We start from the raw sequence: 6,630 nt of genomic DNA on the forward strand, positions 1-6,630 counted from the left end.
AAATGTATAAAATTACCAAATCTTATATAATATAACCCGCTAAATTATAAATTTATAAGATAATATTCCGTGTTATACACGATAATATAATGTTTACCGAAAATAAAATTTACTATATATAGAAGTTACCATATTATTTACTAATTTATAATTTGTTTGCGTCAACAATTATAAATTTCATTTACCATAAGATAGTCATAATAAAATGTATTAAAGAAATTTTACTTTAAAATATAATTTGTGATCTACTAAATTTTAATTATATTTATCAGATAATATTTTATGTTATGTATTGTATGGTATGATAGGTAAAAAAAAATTAACTATAAATTTATCGTATAATTTACTTTATCATAAATTTTATTTATTAGATAATATAACGCGATAGTAAATCATTTTTAATTATTAAATAAGTTATATATTTTCTTATATTGATTTTTATTGAAAAATAATATTGGTATATTGTTGATCGGTATTGATATCAATCATGATAGTTTACAATTGTTTAATTTACGTAGAGTAGATATTTCAAAATTGGAATTACATATTATTTTTATGTTTTCTACACTTGATATTGATTTTACATATTACCTTTTGTTCAAATGATTTTGTGTATTTTTGTTGGTAGACCTGGTCAAGAAAAAAATAAAAAAAAAAACTTTCCGTTTAACAATCTTGACCATAATAACATTTTTTCTCAGATCTAATAATTTTTTTCTTTTACATGGTTTTGCATATTCTAATTACAAACCTAAAGTGTCTTTTCTCGGTCATAGTGAATATATCATTAGTCTTAATATCAATCAACTTTCATACAGTGATCGGCGTAGAACTTAACTTAATCCCTAGCACAAAAGAACGAAATTAATTTTGCCAACTACTATAATATCAAATGAGTACATTACCAAAAATGAAGAGGAAATGCATGCGAATTTTCTTCTTATTTTAGTCAATCATAACAAATATAGTTTAGATCAGTAAAATACAACGAAAAAAATAAAATTATTTAATAAGTCTGAAATGTTAATCGCCCTCTTCAACAACTCAACATCTTGAATGATACTTTGCGAAAGTAATCCACCTGAAAAATACACCGTAAATAAATAAAAACGAGTGGTATGCTATCTCAAAAGAAGGTACGTACAAATGGAGCTTAATCAAAATATATAAATTGGGGATGGTATAACAATAATAATTAAGGTTCGTGATAGTACCAATAAAACAGATCTTTGCCCTACGAAATCTATCTATTAATTAATGTTTTGGGTTTGTTGTAATACAAAAACAGTAGAACGGTGAATGAAATTAGTGATGAAACCTGATTTATAGCATTTTTGAAAATCAAATCCTCGAAGCTGACAGCAATTCTCATGAGCTCGTTAATTCCTTGTAGCCTAAGATTTGGAACATGTTTCTCTAGTGTTTCCATTCTGCTCAATTAAACATGTTGATAGGTCAAGATCGATGTAACCTTTTATATATATCTACAGAAACTTCGCTTTAAAGTGGCTCTTAAGTGAAAAAAGATGACAACACACACACACACACAATTTCTACAATGAACTTACATCTTGTAGGCATTACTTTGGCGTGAATCCGGTGGCAGTTGAGTTCTCCAGTCATCTGTGTTCACGGCAGGTTCTCCTTTCAGAAAATAAAGGCTCTGAATTGTCATTGTCCATATGATGAGCATCTACGAATATGTTTCTAATTCCATATAAAACTGAGAAAACAAAAACATATATGGTGGCGTTGACACTCGAAAATATCATATTGTTTCTGTATCAAGCGTACGTAGAGAATTTGCATGAAGACATTCACCTTATCACACCAAAACAAGATTCTGCTCCTACATGAAAGACGTTACTGACAGGAATAATAATAAAAAAAGAGTCGTTAATTACCTATTTACCCGAATCCATGGATGTTACATTATTAGCAGCGGCAGGGATAGATGATGAGGAAGAACCAGCTGTATTTTGCGACTTAGTCTGAAGAGTTCGCATCTTCATGGATATTTTCTGGAGGTAATCAGTCTGAAGGTATACATGGATTTCACAACCCATATATTTGTGTGAGTCCATTCCCCTCTCACAAATCTTTATATGTTGAGAAAGACGTTTTTAATTAATAAACCTGGTTTAAAGCACCGCTGAAAACTCTCTCCTCGAATCTGGTTGCAATTCTTCTGAGCTCCTCTAGTCCAGATAAAGAAGATGGAAAGGAAAGGTACGTCTTAAGTGTTTCGAATCTGCGCAAGTGGCAAGTAAATCAGTAAAATATATATATATATATATATATAGGGTCAACACCACAATAAAACCTTGCATTTGGGTAGGAATTAACAAAAAAGAAACGAAAGCTAGAGTGGGAATGATAAGTAGAAAATTTTTGCAGAGATGTAAAGTCTATTGGTATATATTAAACTTACATCTTGTTGACAAGCTTCTGACGTGAATCAGGCGGCAATTGAGTTCTCCAGTCACCTGTGTCCATGACAGGTTCTTCTTTTGGAATACAAGGCCTCTGATTGTTATTATCCATCAAGTGTCCTGTATTTCTACAAGCCATGGAGAGAAAAGTATCAATACATGCTTTTGATTTAGGAGATATCGATCGGGATTAACAAGATTGACTTGATGAAAGGACATTTGTGTACATCTTAAATATTATTGATAAAGGTAGATTTACTATTATCATATAAATGTAAAGGACTTGTTAAGCAAGTAAGTGGCTATGGTATATATATCTTTGGATAAATAAGCTTATTGGCTAATTAATGAACTAATAAATCTCAGAGAAACTATTATAATTCTAACTTTCTAAGGTTTCCACCAAAATCTATCAACTCGAATCAATGGATCGATGTTACCGTTATTACCGGCAGGGATAGATGGGGAAAAACCAGTTGCATTTTGCTCCAGAGTTAGTAGCTTCGTTGATATTTTCCGAAGGTAATCAGTCTGAAAGTAGATAAAAAGGGAGTATCAGGAGTATACATGCATGGATTTCATACCGGGGCTACCAATATTATTTATGGTCATGTTATGATTTTCATTGCCAATCACAATCTTTATATTTACAAAACTAACGAACAAAAATATATATTCAGAGCCAAGGACATATTTATTTATCAATAACCTGGTTAACAGCACATCTGAAAATTCTATCCTCTAAATCACCAGCAATATGGACGGCTTTGAGCTCGTGAAGGTGCTTCTTAAATATTTCAACTCTGCGCCAGTGGGCAAGTAAACCAGGTAAGTAAAAAAGAAAAGAAAAAAAACATTGATCATCAATAACGAAAATCTACAATATATATATTACTAGACTATAATTAGAGACCAAGAAAAAAACTTACATTTTCTTGAGAATCTTCCTCGTAAAACAGGTGTCATTTGAGATCTCCAATCACATGTGTCCACGGTGGGTTTTCCACTTTGAAGAGGAGGCCTCATCAAGTATATATATAGTAGACTAACCTCATTTAAACAAATCAATGTGTGAATGAATTACCCTATATGTCTATAACATGGTGTCTAGGGGCATCAAATGGAAGTACAAAATAAATAGAACGAACGATTGACCATTAGGCCATGGGAGAACACCAAGGGTGTTCTTAGCCCAAAAAAATTATAAAAATAATGAATAGTGGTTTAGAACACTTTTTTTAGTTCTTGATGTAGAACTGATCTAAGCCCAGTTCTTATTTGACGTGGCTTCATGTGATTGGACGAGATTTTTTGGAAAAAAAGAAAATATTTCATTTATATAAGTAAGCAATTTAAATGTTAATTTATAAGTTTTTATAATTGTAATATGTTTAAGAATATTATATTAATTTATAAGTATACAATTGCTTTTATATAAGTAAGCAATTTAAATGTTATTTTATAAGTTTTTATAATTTGTAAAATGTTTATGAATATTATTTCACTATATCTTTATTCTAAAAAACACCATAAATAGTTCTCCCATTTTTTTTACCTATGATCTTAACAACTGATCTAGCATTATTTTCATTATATATTTAATCTAAGAACACCAAAAATAGTTCCTCCTTTAATGATGCCCTTAGAATGATGAGTACCAACAGTTTCGAGGGTTCACTTTATCGGCCAAATATAAAACGTTTATTCCATTCTCCTAATCAAAAGAGATTAAAAACAAAACAAAAAGCTAGATCGTCCATGGTGACAATATTACATTCGCATCTCAGCTCAAAGCGTTAAAAAAAGTAGGATATTCAAAAGTTTGCACCTCAAATCCAGAACCCTATCGACGAGATTCAGCCTTCCTTCAGGGGGTGCGGTGCGGAGCGGAGAGACGAAGATCGTTTTACAAGTACGGGAGAATAGGCAAAAAAAAAACTGTAACATCCGAATAAACAAACTACAGTATTAGAGGTTGGAGTTATACGGCCCACTGAGCCCAAAACATATACAAGCCTAAATAAACTGAACGTGAGTACATACATCACAAAAGATGGGAAATCAATGTAATTATGAAGATAAACTAGTAAGAGTTATAAATTACATCTCTCCATCTTACAAAACAAGCATAGAAGAGTGGAAAAAGGAGCAAAAGATGGGCAAGAGCATAAACTTGCTACAACTTTACGAATTGACAACATCTTATTATATAAAGTTGGGTTTTGAAAGTTAGTCATTAATAAGATTTTGACATGTATCAAATTATCAATTTAAGATTTTGACATGTATAAAAATTAATATTTAATAGGAAGAATTTGATTCCAACAAAAATAAAATATTTTGTTTAAAAAATATTAATAATATAAATAGATAATTATCAAAAATTACAAAATTTATAAAAAATATAAAGTTTTTAAAAATAATTATAAGGAGATCATATATATATATATATATATTTTATAAAATTCGAAATTATGATATTATTTACTTATTTCTAATTTTAAGTTATTAATTCTGCAAAAAAATAGGAAAATGGATTAAGGAAAATATACCGTTAATTATTAATTCTAAATTTTGTAAACACTCACTTATTAAACATAGATCGTCTCATATTTAGATAATTTATTCAAAAACACTGCTTTCAATTTTTTTAATTGGGAAATTTTTTAAATGGGAAGGTACATTTTTCTTTTTTTTTAATCCAAAATTTTCTCCTACTTTCTTCTTTTTCAGTTGGGAATATGTAAGATTAATATGCTGACCAAAAAAAAAATTAATATATGCGTATTATTTTCCTAATACTTTATTTAAAAATTTATTGAACTATTTTTAGATTGTTTTATTTAATTTATATTTTCATCTTTGAATTTTTTGTGATTCATATACTACAGTGCTTATAATTTTCTATTGTTCCTTTAATTATGTCAAATTAATTTTCTTCTAATTTCTCAACCTTGATTGGTTGATCATAAACCTTTTTTTTTCAAACATAATTGTTACCATTATTCATTCAATCCCAAAGGGAGATAACAAGTAGAAGCTCATCAATCTAATGGATGGATAAAATAGGCTAATCAAACAAAAACTTACAACAAAACATAGATATATAGATTGGAAAAATATAAATCATTGTTGATATATCTACAGGAGCTCAAAGGCTGTGACACGCTGGTTTGCGAAAATGTTTAAAATAATTGATTTAGCCATATATGTCACCAAAATGTAATTATTTTTTTCGGTCAAGGGTCCTGAGAGAACTTCATGATGGGTGACCTTCCTGGAAGTGATTGTCGGAACTGTGCGAGTGAGGACAAAACAAAAAAAAAGATCATTTGTTGATTTGTAAGGTCGGTAAACAAGTTTTTAAAGCCTCCCAGACGTAACAAAACGACCATCGAATATGGGTGGGTCCACGGGCCGAGAATAGATGTAGGGCCCACTTAGGAAGGTGGGCCTATAGACTGAGAGTGGACTTGGGCTCACTAAGCATGGTGACGATTGGGGCGTTACAAAGACAAAGACTACATCATGGTGTGTTTTACACGAATACATTAGGAAATATTGCATTAGTTATTATCAAATGATTTTGTGACGTTAGAAAAAAGTTTTTACTTTCATTGGTTGTTGGAGCAAACCATTTTGAGATAGCTAAAAAACGTGAATATGTTCTCTCCATACAGGAGGAGGGCAGAGCCGAGGTTCTCTCTATGGTGTAGAAGGTTGGACACAAGGTTATCTCTCCAAGGGACGAAGATGGAGGAGGTTGGATAAAAGGTTATCTCCCTAAGAGGGAAGGAGGAGCCAAGGTTTTCTCCATGGTGGAGGAGGTTGAACGCAAGATTCTCTCCCTAAGGGATGAAGGCAGAGCCGATGTTTTCTCCATGGTGGTCATACATTATTTTGATGATACATCATTGATTAGTATATTATGTAATATATTTTTTATTCGAAATGTTTTTTGAGCCAGCAATTTTACTAATTAAAAAAATATGCAGAAGTGAAATAAAATAGTTGGATTAATGTGTTCATATAGACATTTTCTAAGTGGTGATAAAAATATATTTGTAACATAAAGTCTATTTAGGTATAAATCAGTGTATTATAATAAAAATAAAATTTATAAATAACGTACAACAAATTTTAATATATTTTTATTAAATTTAATTTAATTTATAAAATTTCAAATCGTGCGGGACCT

This window comes from Camelina sativa, chromosome 14 (genome assembly GCF_000633955.1).
Source record: "Camelina sativa cultivar DH55 chromosome 14, Cs, whole genome shotgun sequence".
Classification (NCBI taxonomy): Eukaryota; Viridiplantae; Streptophyta; class Magnoliopsida; order Brassicales; family Brassicaceae; genus Camelina; species Camelina sativa.